This window comes from Galleria mellonella, unplaced genomic scaffold, assembly GCF_026898425.1.
Source record: "Galleria mellonella isolate WM207_F2 unplaced genomic scaffold, CSIRO_AGI_GalMel_v1 utg40, whole genome shotgun sequence".
NCBI classification, from domain to species: domain Eukaryota; kingdom Metazoa; phylum Arthropoda; class Insecta; order Lepidoptera; family Pyralidae; genus Galleria; species Galleria mellonella.
Window position 1 is genome coordinate 4,071,563 of NW_026442094.1, and position 14,421 is coordinate 4,085,983.

Consider the following 14,421-nt stretch of genomic DNA (forward strand, 5'->3'; position numbering starts at 1 on the left):
GATTATCGGCATAGAGATATAAATTGTTATCTATAAATGGATTATCTAATTATAGACCGCTGTTTGCATAGTAGCTTAGCTTTTCACGAGTTAATGTAAATTTTGTATTATTATTTTAACACTTACAATAAAATTGAATTATTGATTTGCATACCAGATTGAATGTACTCGTAAATAATAAATATAATGTACCATCCTTTTCACTGTCTTTAAAACTAATCTAAAGTTATTTGTATTTACATGTCTAGACTTTAATTGACGTCGCATTCTTTGTATACATGACTTATGACATCATATTACCAATTTAAAATTCATCGTATTAAGTAGGTCGGATAAATTATGAATAAAATTTTAAACAGTTATCCGTGACATCAACACTGTAATTAAGTCAATTAACTTTCCAATTCAAGTAATGATATCGCAATTTGACCAAACCAGTATTGAGATAAATCTGTATTAGCTAGAGGTTTTATATTATTTTTTAATATGATAATAAAATTGTTAAAAGTTTATAGGCAATTATTACAGGCCAAATTTTGTTATTAAAATAACGGATTGCGAATTAGATTTGTGATATTTTTACTCCATAATTATATTACTAATTTTTTTTTTAATACTGATTTATTGTATGAATTATTTTAATAATTACATATTTTAATTCTAATGCAAAAAGTAGGCAAATCGAACACGATTCCCTGTAATGGCAATTAAGTTGTGTTAATTAATACATCTGACTAACACGTTTGGGATTACAGACGTCAGTGTTTTTTATGCAACTTGAAATGGTAAACAAGCTGATGTCTCGTAATACCCTTCATTAATACGCTAAATCTTCAAATAAAAACAACATTATTCTAAATTTCATAACCTAAAGTCCACGCGAATTCACGTGAATTGTAATCGATTAAATCGACTAGACAATATTACTTATCCAATAAAATCGATATTTTTAAATCCCAAGGCGAATCGATGCGATGAATGGCGCATCGATTAATCACTGCACCCTATTTCATTATAGCCAGATAATGATTTGCAAGCTTTTAAATAAAATTAGTTCCGACATTTAGTAAATAAAGTTTTGTATCAGAGATGCAATAAATTACCAAAATATTGATTAATGAATGTGTATGTAAGAAGTGTGTAATGATAGTGCAAATTGTATTGTTTCTGTGTGCGTGAATTTGAGTTTTTATTTAAAGTGTATTTTGTATTCTTTGAATATTTTTTTTTAATATAGCCAGATAATGATTTGCAAGCTTTCAAACAAAATTAGTCCCGATATTTAGTAAATACAGTTTTGTATCAGATATGTAATCGATTATCTAATTATTTGATTAATGTGTTTGTATGAAGTGCGTAATGATAGTGCTAATTGCATTGTTTATGAGTGCGTGAATTTGAGTTTTTTGTATGCTATATATAAACATTTTTTAAAAATCGAAACATAATATAATATATTCACTCACATGATTAATTACTTCATTGTGCATTGTTAGCTCGTTATTACAAATTCGCTTACCTGTAACAAAAAAAAAAAAACAATACGTATTAGAATTTATGTCATTTCAATTAACAATAATTATTTGATACTCGTATTAGCATAACAGTTAGAAGACTACAAAAATGAGTGGGACCCTTTCATTTCGCAATGACGCAAAGATGTACTGCGATCTTTAGGTAATTAAGTTGATATTAACAAAGATGAGTGGGGGCGAGACCACTCAAACGATATCGTCTCAAAAGAAGATCAATTTGCGATAGTAACAGTCGTTTTGCGTAATTTAGCGTAATAGTCATTAGATAGTGTGAGTACATTCATAGAGTCGTAGCGTAAACGTAATCAAATGCAATTAAATGTACGCAATACGAGATTTGCGTATTTTTTCATCTATGTTTTAAATGCTATGTTCTGTATGATTACTACACTACAACAATAAAATATAAAAGTACTTATTTAAATTAGCGTACCCAGTAATCATTAACGTAGAAGTTTACGCACATTAATCATTTAACGTAGTCCTTTCGTTTAATAGTCGTTACGCGTAGTGGTCCTTTACCTGTTAGCGTAGTAGTCATTATATATATATATATATGGTAAATTTATTTAAAATAATGATAATTATCAATTATTTCACAACAAAAACTTGATTGTATATAACATAATCTTATTAATACAATTCTTTTTAAAATTGCATATGATTAGTATGTAATTTAATTAAAATTCTCAACCAAACTTGCGTTCAATAGAAGGAAAAGAGTAATACACAATATATTATCAAATTTTTAACTGTAAACATTTAAAGAAATTTAATTGGTACCTATATTAGTATTTTCTCAATTTTATTTATCATACAATATTGTACTTTATAAACAATGAATTGAAATGTGAATTTTCTTTGAACACGTGTATCTATTAAATTACACACAAACGAGCGTAACAAACTGATATAAAAACGATTTAATAATAGATTTAGCGATATCAAACAATCCGCCAACTTGAACTGAGATCGTGATGGTTATTTTTCTCTGAATTTGCACACAAAAAATAAAAATAGTTTAAACTGACAGTACAGCAGTTACTTATTAAGAAACTTTTTTTACATGCTGGTTAGTGATATTAAAACTGATATTATAATTGCACGTTATCATCATCATCATCATATGATTTAACTGTCCACTGCTGTACATAAGCTTCCCCCTTAGGAGGTTTTACCAGTAGTTGCCACGCTTGGCAGGTGGATTGGCAATCGCAGTTAGGCTTTAGAAATGTTTTAAGAGGTCTGCTACTGCCTATCGCTCGACCACTAAGCTCTCTTAGTCGTCTCTTATGACACCCATGGGAGAGGAAGGCGTAGCCTATTCTATGCCGGGACTACATGGCCAATAATTGTACGTATTATGGTATTATATAATAATTTATTCAAGGCGCTATGTAAACTTGTAAATAGGTACCCACACAAATGTAAGTAGAGTTAGTGAAGGACTCAACATAGGAGTTAACTACTAATATCCAGAGAAATCCAATATATAGATATCGGAGCGGTATTCATATTACCCATACCATTATAAAGTTTGTGAAGATGTTCGAATGTTTGTTATTCAATCACGTTTAAACTTCTAAATAGATTTGAATAAAATTTAACATACAGGCAAACCATAATATCCTAGATTAACGTATTCTAAACTACAAACTTTTTATCCTAACTAACTGCGGTACCCGGCGTTCAAACATAAACATCTTTAGAAGCTTTAACTTGTGTATATAATAACCATATTAGTAGGTAGGATTACCAAACCAAAAATGGTTAATTACATACAAGCAAATAAATTGGAAGTAACTCGGTGCAAAAAATCAGAACACCTGAGTCCGATCAATGAATCGTTCCGTAAAAGGCATTTTTTATAACTGACCATACTGGCGGTCGTTGACATTAGCCAGTTCTTGTCAGTGCAAAAAATTTAGGTAAAAAGGTATTGCGTCATGGTATCTATGGTGGATGAATTTAATACTTCATTTGTCGGTATGAAAATAGAGAGATTTCTTATTTTTACTGTTTTTTGGTTTTATAATAACATGACTATGATTGGGTTGTTAAAGCGATAAAAGATTAAAACAAAGAAATTACATTTATATTTATTTACATAGGATAAATTTCGTTTTATGAACATGGGGATTGGGGAATTAGAATATTATCCGCCTATTCCCTACATATAAGAGTATATAGATATTTATAGTCCGAGTATTATTAGGAACAGAATCAAATCCTACTCGCTTAAAATTTTTTTTCAATTACACAATGTTTTAATTATTCAAGTGACTTCAAAAAGAGGTTTTCAATCTCGTTGTACTTTTTTATGTTCGTTACCTAATAACTCCGTCCATAAACTGATTTGGATTTTTTTTTACCTGAAAGGATATACTAACAGATTGTTTCCATCGAAATTTTATGAAAATCAGTTCTGTAGTTTAGTTTTGAAAAAAAAAATAACGGGTTTGACCACAACTGAAGTTTTTTTTTTCCTTTGTGAAATACAATCTTAAATTATTTTTCTTATATTTTACTTTTAAACTTACAATAAAACAAAGTACTCGTATATATTAGTTACCATAAAACGTATTATAAAACCGCAAAATCATATAAGCTCGAGAAAGCTCGTATTTCACAGTATCCACCAAATGAACTTTAGTTCGGTATGTGGCTTCCAGTTTCATATATTGCACTTATTATTATTACACGAAAAAAGAACAAACATACATTTTAAAACCAGTTTCACATTCTCTTGTTTACGGACAGACATACTCAAAACTGTCAATTTAATTAACCGATTTTTTTATAAATATCCCTATACAAATAAACATATTTAAATTTATGTAAAACCAATCGAAGCTTTCTTTGTTTCTTATCAATGTAACAGATCTACATTTCAATTAATTTTATTTAAGGCAATGTGTCTCCGGAGCAAATGGATCATTACAGTTATTCTAAGAAATGAGTAACGATTTTTTACTTCTATCTTATATAATATACAAATTAATTAAAGCTTTTGGTGTATAATAATACCAATTCCAATACCCGTATTGGTCATATATTTTTAGGTACTCCCGAGTAAAAATCCTCTTTCGAAAAAAAATCAAAATTGGTTCAGAATAGGCATATTGCGTAAGAAAAAAAACCGTTAAATTACTTTGTTGTTGTTTAAAATATATTTTAGTTTTACAATTTTAAAATTGAAATAAATACATACCCATATTTTTTAAATTTTAAAAAGATTTAACTTTTTTAGCGTATTGCGTAAGAAAAAAAAACCGTTAAATTACTTTGTTGTTGTTTAAAATATATTTTAGTTTTACAATTTTAAAATTGAAATAAATACATACCCATATTTTTTAAATTTTAAAAAGATTTAACTTTTTTATTTAAATATTTTCGAGGTAATATGTGTACAAAACATATTAATCATTCCTTGATATTTGTATGTGTGTGGTCACCGTTGGAGTCACTTTTGTGGATCAAATGTTAATGTGACCAAATTAAGATAATAAAAAACCGTTTATCTGCCATCAATGCAGCACAAACGGGACTTGCTTGTGAATAAAATGAATTCAATGAAAGAAAAACTATAGATACCTACTTACACATACAACTGTTTGAAATATAATAAATACATTGTTTATTGTGAAGTATTAAAATACTGTTTATTTATTATACCTTATCGTACGGTATTATATATTTTTTTGATTGTCTTGTCGTGATAATATAATAATTAGGTATTAATTCCGTCGGTAGGAACTTCATACACAATTTACAATTATTAAGATTAAGCCTATAGATATGGATTTTATCAAATAAATTCATATAAAAGTTCATTTTAAATTTTCAAATTTAAATTTATATTCGAAAGTTACTGCGACGCATACTGGTTACGATAAACTCATAGAAGTATATTTTTGTAAAGTTTTACAATTAGTTTAATTATTTTCATACTACAAATCTATAGGATCTCTAGATTTAATCGAAACAGCGCATTCGTGGAATATATTAGAGTAAAAACTTGATAGGTATCCAGTTTGTGTTTATAAAGACAACATTGGCGAATGCTCAGCCACCGATAACTTTCTCTGTAAATGCATTTCCAATCGGGCGAACATTGATCAATAATGAAAAATGCACATTCATTGGCCACCTACGCGACTACGATGCAACGTGATCTAATACACGATATAAACTGGATTATATATTTAAATTATTTAATACTTTTTTCCAAAAATCCGACTTCAATCTTTAATAAAATAGTATGAGACTAACTATATTACAGTAAGTACAAAAACTTCACATTACTACAAAATTTTTAAAATCGTTTTGAATTGATGAAGACATCATGTAACATACACTCAAAAAGTTCTAATCAATATAAGAGTTGGTTCTATAAAAAAAAAAATAACAACTTAATTCAAGTTGCTTTTTTTTGGGACAAAAATGAAACGAGAAATAGGAGAAAACTCAAAAGATAATGAAAAAAAAAATTGAATTGGCAAATAAAATATTGCGTAACATGTATATGTTTTTATGTGAAGAGAATTGAGATCCTCCTATAGATATTATTGAAAATAGACTCTTTTTGAAAGGTAATATTTCCAACAGAATTGAGTTTTAGGGATCATTTTCTTTTTAATATAATAGATTATTAGAACTTACAACTGTAAGTATAAAAATAGTTTATATAAAACTGAGTTTATTACATTTAATTCACTTTCAATCAATAGACACATTAATACAAAACAGAAATACATTTTTCTAATTAGAAATATTAGACAGCCGTCAGTTTAGTTGAGTTACTTACGATCCACACCCGCAAATTATATATTGTGCAATACAAAAAGTATACAGACAACCTATCGCCAAATTCGAGTGTGAAAAGCCTTATGTAATACCATTAAAAATAATAACAAAAAGTGCAATTACAAATAGTTATTCAGACGTCAACATTACACGTTCTGGATCAGTGACTGTTTTGCAAATCATTTGTTACGACTTCGTTAATGTACTAATCTGTAGAGTAAGGAAAAAGCATTCGATTATCATCCATTAAAAAATATCTATAGGGTTACTATTAGAATAAATTTTATTTTAATAATTGTTACCTCATAAATCGGTCAGTTCTAAACCGAATTGAAAAATTCTTTTTTTATCTGAAAGTATAAACTTACAGACTGATTTCTTAGAAATTTTATAAGACTCGGTTCAATAGTTTAAGTTTTAGAAATAAAAAAATAACTGGTTTTGTCACAATTGGAATAATTTTTTTGTAGGACATAATCTTTAATTATATACATATAAACATGTATAAACGATTCTAAAATTATAAAAAAAAAAGTAAAATAAAGACAAACAAATACATAATACAACGTATTTAGTATGTAAGACTCGACTATACCAATAATTCATCCTCGCGACCTTACCACACATGGGACATGACGTTTCTGTTCTTAATCACACTTGCTTCTTTTTCACTCGTACTTTCTCTGACTGTCAAATTAGTGTTACGGTCGTTTCGTGCATGAAGTAATTTTAGAGGTGTATGACTGTAATTTGTGCATAAATGGACATATGTTATGCAACTGTGAACTAGCACCGATTATGGTAGCTATACTGCCGTCTTGTATTTGGATTATGAAGATTGATCGACTGATAACTTTGTTACAAATTATATTATGTCCACATTCACAAGCATTAGTGCTGCACGATTTGTCTTTGAGATAACGCTTTTAGGTGTTTATTCGTATATATTACGTATATAGTTGAATTATAACTATACGATATTTGTACTTGGGAGATCATCATCGTCATCATCATCATCTTAGCTATTATCTGTCCACTGCTGAACATAAGCCTCCCCAATAGATATGGGAGTTATATAAAAAAATGATATGAGGGGTTTTTAATTATAATTTTTATAAAATTCGTCTGCCTGTATATTTGTTCTGGTATCACGAAAAATCTACTACACCAAATTGGATACGGTTATCACAGTTGTATTCCTAAAGGTGTAACTTAAAATCTGGTACGTTTTATCTTGATACGCCGTCTAGAATCGGTTTTTTTTTGGTTGGTTGTCCTTTATCTGCTATCGACGCGTAAAAAGCATTGAGCAAAAGTAATGAATAAATATGGAATTAACAATATAGAAGAGGTAATACGGCACAATTTTTTTTTCCGAAGTATATAAAAAAATATATTTTGATGTTTTAATATTAATTTGTTAGTCAAAAGAGTTAACGGTACACCTGATAGAAAGTGGTTAACGTTGCCCATGCACATATGCAACACGAGAGGTGACGTCTTTAATACGACAGATCAATGTTTTTCATGTATATTATTGCTGGATCACCTTTTTCGATAACGTTTACTACGTTACTCACTAATTATTTATACAATTTCTGACAACATCTACAAATTTGTTGAAAATTTATGTAAACATCCACATGTGATTACAACTTTAAATGATAATTTTTAATGGATTAAAAGTACGGGAAATCTCAAAATTCCTTTAAGATTGTTATACCAACAATTGGTATTTCGTCTTTTTATTAAAACTTTATTTTTAAGCTATTTCAAAAAGTAAAAATCTTTCAATTTGAATGTATTTATTTTTGTGCATATGTTACGCAATATTTCGCTAATTTTTAACGTTTTTATTTGCAAATAGTAAATTCAATAATTACTTTATATTGTGTGTCTTAGACTAACTTCATTATAATTTCAAGTAAACTAAATAAAATGTAAAATTTCATAATGATAATGATATCATAATGGATCTGCATTTGTAAATATTATAAAATGTTATAGTTATACATTTTTTTTTTTGCAATTGACAGTGTCCTCATTTTTGTAGAAATTTTTTTACATTATTAATAAAACCAATAAATTATTATGATCTTATACTCACGTGCAATATGTATAATAAATAATTTATTGCCATGGCAGGTTGTCGTCACAGACCATCAATCAATAAATCAATTATATACAAATATACTTCAATAAACCAATAATATATAAAAACAAGGACTCTTTAATATTCATATATTCGTTAGGTATACGATCGTTTGTTTGCAACGGACACAACAATTACGAAAGACTCCATTCATTCATCCTAAAGTCACGATAAAGTAATTTTTCTCACATCGCACCACTATAGAGCCTGAGTTGAATGTTTAAAAGCTTATTATACTAAGTGTTTGACAAAAAGCAATTTTAAGTCTAATGATGTAAGACACATATTACCTAATTTAATCGATTAGCTTTTTGCAAATAAAGAAAAATGACTTTAATTCGTTGGAAATAAAGTATAAACTGGTTTCGTATTTAAGTATGGTAAGGAAGGTACATCCGTAGGCGTCGCAGGTGTACGCGACACCTTGCGATACTAAAAAACTGATTTCATCTTAAAAGTTCTTAAATATTTCATTTTAACAGCTTGACGAATGTATTTTTATAAATAAGAAAAAAAAAATAGGATAATATTATTGTAACAATAATCAGATTTTATTTGTCAAAAATATTAATGTCATTTACGAAAATTAATAAGAAAATAAAAATTCATGTATTATGAATTTTTATACAACTTAGAATGCAACTTATAATATAGAATTTATTGGTCTTACTCTATATTATGTTATTTTAAGAGAAAACAAAGATGATATTCCTATTTTTGGATTGATTCTTGAGCCATCACAAGAATATTAGATCCGAGCCAATTTAGAAGAAATGATTTGCTAATTTGTCCTTATTTAAATAAAGCAATTAATATCTATTATTACTATAGACTTTAATATTAATAATTTCATCACCTCGGTAGTTACCTTGCAAAGCTTGCATTTATGATGGATGTTCACGAATAAAATTAACTATTGTATCAACTGTGTAGTTACACACCTGCACATGTGTGTGTTATAATATAAAATTTTTGGTGTTTTAATATAAATAGCTTAAAATGTTCACAAAATGTATTTAGTATTTTAGAGACAGTCCAAATATAAATATAAAGCAACTTTTAAAATATTTGTAGTCTAGTATTATTTAATCCCTTAAAATTTACTTCATTTCATACTGTATAATTATGTTAAAGCAAATACTGTAAATGCCTTTAATAGGCATATGCATTAATATTGTATGGTAATGAATATTTGTTATGTGTTATAATGCAATATGCTGTTGGTATTCCTTTAAATAAATAAAGGAAAGTTTGTTGAATAAAACGCCCCTTGTATATCATCTATAATAAAGTAATAAAGCGGAAGAGCATGAACGCGCTAATGTTTGGAACTATCAGTCGCATTTGAAAAATTCTTTTTGCGTTTAATTAAGTTATTTATTTATTATTCACTTGGAATATGAGAAACATGGTGTTGGCATGTAAATGTATGATCCTTAATACTAATTTTATTTACATTATTTTATTATGTTATTATTATGTATTATTTAGTATGTCAGTGTTAAATTAATTATTTATTTGCTCTATCTATACTTATTATTATTCTTTTATTTACTGCTCTTTATAGCTCATTACTTGAGGAAGGTTATACACTATTTAACATTACGATACAAAAATGAAGGCGCAGGATACAGTTAGTCTAATACAATTTGCATCACAATATATTATTATAATAATAACAATTCGGTTTAAAAATTAAACAAGGCTTCCTCTCACCTTGTGCAGAAACAATTAGTATACTTATAAAGTAACCAAATAACAATTATAACCAAACAAACGTTATAAGACAAAGAAGATTAATGATAGTTATAAGGAATAATTAACACCAACTACTTGTAGAAGGTCGACGTTATACTTATCTACAATTATTTTGTTATTAAAATATGGTTGCAGTAACAAGCAACAACATTTAGATCAGAAAATCATGGCCAGTTTTTTGGCGCGACCTTAAAACGACAATGGGTTAGAAAAACACCTACTCGTATTATTTCATTCGATGTTAACGCATAAGCATCGAACGTAATAAAAACTAAGGTTATATTTTAAGATCTTAGTCTATTTTTTCTGTAAAACCTATTTATATTTATATATTCAAAAAGTATCAAAACTTAAAACAAATTTAAAGATATAATTTTGATATAGACTTATTTTTTATTGGATTCATTCATTACTAAAGCTAATATCGTGTTATAAATATTAACTAAACTATTTTATATAATTGACAGCTGTATACCGCTATTTTTTTTTCTGCCAGAAACATTTAAACTTCTTTACATTGTTTATGACCATGTGGTTCCGGCAAAGAATAGACCACTACTTCCTTTCCTGTGGGTGTCGTAGGAGGCGACTAAAGGAACTTTATAGTAGAGGAATGGATAGCAGCGTCCTTCTTAAACCTCTCTAATTGCGATTTCTAATCCATCTGCCAATCATACACTGCAAGTACTAGCAAAACTCCTCTTATGGAGAAGGATTATGTTCAGCAATGAACAATTAACAACTGAAATTATGACACTGTCCCTAATATGTATAAAGTTATCTTTACAAACTCTTACATGTATAACATTTGTAGGGATATTTTTGACAAAAAAAAAGACCTCCTGTATTCTGCATAATTATAGAAAAAAACGTCGAAAAGGAACCTTTCTGTCTTTTTGAAGTCCTTTAAAACTGTTTTCCTTTTTTTTAATTTTTATCTAAAACTAATATAAATAAACTATCTTTATCTCTGTGCATCTTCTACCGAATTTATCATGGGGAGTGTTCTGAGGAATTGTTCGGATTGATACCTGCTGCTGATTTTCACCACCGTACAACCCGCCACAAACTAAAGTTTCATCCCAATCATCTAGTGGCGGTCTTCCACCGTGCGTTTTTCAAGGCACTTTCTTCCACGCACAACCATTCTTTGGAATCAACTTCCAGCAGCAGTATTTCCGAACCGATACGACAACATAACCTTCAAGAAAAGAGTATATTCCTTTTTAAAAGGCCGGCAGCACACCTGCAATGCCGCTGGTGTTATGGGTGATCATGGGCGGCGGTAGTCACTTACCATCAGGTGAGCCGCATGCTTTGTTGTAAAAAAAAAAAAAAAAAAGTCGTTTTTTTGGCGAAAATAATACTGTAATGCGCTTGCAATGACGATTACATACAAGTTAATTAAGAACAATCCTTTGTCACACACACATAAATACACATACATATGTGTATGGTGTGTACGTATCATAGGATCATTAGTACTTTAATTTCTTAGAAAATATGAAATACCTACAGAAAATTCTTATATCTAAAACATATAAATTAGATAGCGTAATACCAGATATGAATCTAAACCTGAGAACAATGCAATATTAACAGCGTATTTTCACTAACACTTTCACAATGAATTGTCACCGGCTAAATTATTTAACTTGTTTAAATCCCACGCTCAGCTTTGATTTGTGACTAGTTTAATGCGACGGTGTTGGTCGTGTTACTTATGGTTCGCTAAGAATACACATGTTCCTCTCATATATGTCTCTATGTCATCTATTCATCATCATTATCATCTCAGTCATTAACTGTCTACTGTTGAACATAGGCCTCCCCTATAGACTGCCATAAAGAACGGTCCTGAGCCACCTGTATTCACCAACTTCCTGCGATGCAATGTCATCTATAAAAAGAACTAAAAATCCATAAAAATACAATCAATACAAAAGTTCTTCATATATTTTAATTTGTAAAACTAATTGGATTTATATAATTTTAGTCGCGAATGCTCGACTAGTTTCGGAACCAAGATTTGTGGAGGTTGACTTAATATGGTATATTTATGGCAATAGTGCTGTTAGACACTACTACTACTATCAATCCCTGTCTTCCCCTATAGACAACAGTTACCGCATTCCTTTAGGCTGGACGTCAGCTTGCTATTTCCAACTTTATAAAAAATATACATTTATCTAAATTTCACTAGGATCCAAATTGACTCTTTTGTGAATGAATGAATGAGTATACTTTATTTGCATTATACAATATAGATGATATATAATATGCTTGCTTAGAGCAAAATATGAATTACACAGCATTTCATACACATTCATAAATAGAATTCTTAAAACTAAGTCAAGTCTTATGTATATCACATAGATAACGTAATGCGATTGTTTTACTATCTTGCCGACACTAGATTTCCGAGAAACGTGTAATATTGCCCATTAAATGTATAAGTTGCTTTCTTTGAAATGAATCCAAATATATTTACAATTATTGTTTCGCATTTATAGCAAAAACAAGTTGCTATGTGGACTGTGCGAATTCTTTATTTCTACCAGTCGTAGGAAATTAGGTATATCTTTTAATGGAGGATCCTACGATATACATATAAAAGAGTCTTCTATGCAAAATCGCGTGCCTTCTACACCGTTTGGTTTAGACTGTAAGTTGTCTTTCTGTCAGTCAATAAGAGTACGAGTTTTAATAGATACACGTGATTCTAATTTCAAATAGAGTATTTAGTTAACTGTTATTACTAAATGTAATATTCAATTTTCCTACATTTCGCCAAGGTTATTCGATCCCTTGAGCGAGCCTTTGGTATTGATTAAATGTTGTTCTTTACTAAGAAAAAAAAAAGATTTTTTTTATTTATACAACTTATAATGGCAAACAAACTGACGGTCCACCTGATGGAAAGTGGTAACCGTCGCTTATAGACATGAGCAGTAGCATGGACATAACAGAGTATACTGTTTCGCCCATGATACCCCCATGCGGTGCCATTCCTGAGGACTCAGGTGTTATTCTTCTGTATCCAGTAAATTCACGCCATATCCCATCCTTCAAACCGAAACACAGCCATGCAAACACAACTGCTTCACGGTAAAAACACGAATGGGACAGAGGTACCCAAGCAATCGACTTTTGTACAAAGTCTCCCTCTGGTATCGATATCTAAACTAAGAAAATAAAGCCATAAAGCCAAGATATTTGGCTACGAGGTAATAGGCTCTTACGGAGAGATACTTTCCTAGTAGAGGGATATGAATTGTTTATTACCTACGATGCATTAGTTGCATTGTGATTAAGACATATCAACAATCAAAAAATCTAACAAATATCTAACTAATGATTATTTGTTGAGTAAGATGGTACGATTATTTAATAATCTAATAACATTAGCCTGTAATAATTATTCAATAATTAATTAAGCGACATATTTCCACTACTCATTTATATTGTTTCTTTTTTCTTCTTTCTTTGGCTATTAGAGTTTTCTTATAGTTCTTTATATTTTAAGTTAAAATTTTAACAAGACAACCAATCAAGAAGTACTAAAAACAGTCATTAAAGTGAATGTATTATGACTGTTTTAAATAGGTTGCAGCTCACATGAAATGCAATGGATTATGCAAGGATGAAAGCGACTGGAAGTAACTCTTTGTTTCGTAATGAAATGTCCTTTCACACGAACCAGATTGAATAGCGACCAGAAATTAAGTTGACAATAAATAGGTATAATATTTTTTAATGACTTGAAAACGGACGGATTCTCAATTTGATTGTTTTGTATATCTTATGCGATATTTCTTATTGTCAACTGAGTATAGACAGATTTTGATAACAGATTAGTGATACGACCTAACTTCGCATGGGTAGATAGATTTTTCGTAAATAATATCTATATAAAGCCTGTTATTCGGTAATAAAGTAGCTTTTATAGGTGAAGGATTTTTTATAATCTGATGAGTGTAGAGTAGTTTTTGAGTTTATCCTTTACAAACAAAAAAATAAACAATTTTTTCCTGTTTATAATACTTACTTAGGATTTCTCAGAGCATATTCTATATTAATTTTGTAATTGTCGATTTCACTGTTTATTTTTTGGGAAGCAAAATCTACTCGTCACAGCATCGTACTTTTTGCTTCACTTCATCAATTGGT

General features: G+C 29.2%; 1 protein-coding gene across 4 annotated transcripts in view; it reads right to left on the bottom strand.

Moving 5' to 3' along the window:
* Positions 1-14,421, bottom strand: part of LOC113520263 (klarsicht protein) — a 384,839-nt gene that overhangs the window by 84,742 nt on the left and 285,676 nt on the right. The window lies entirely within an intron of this gene.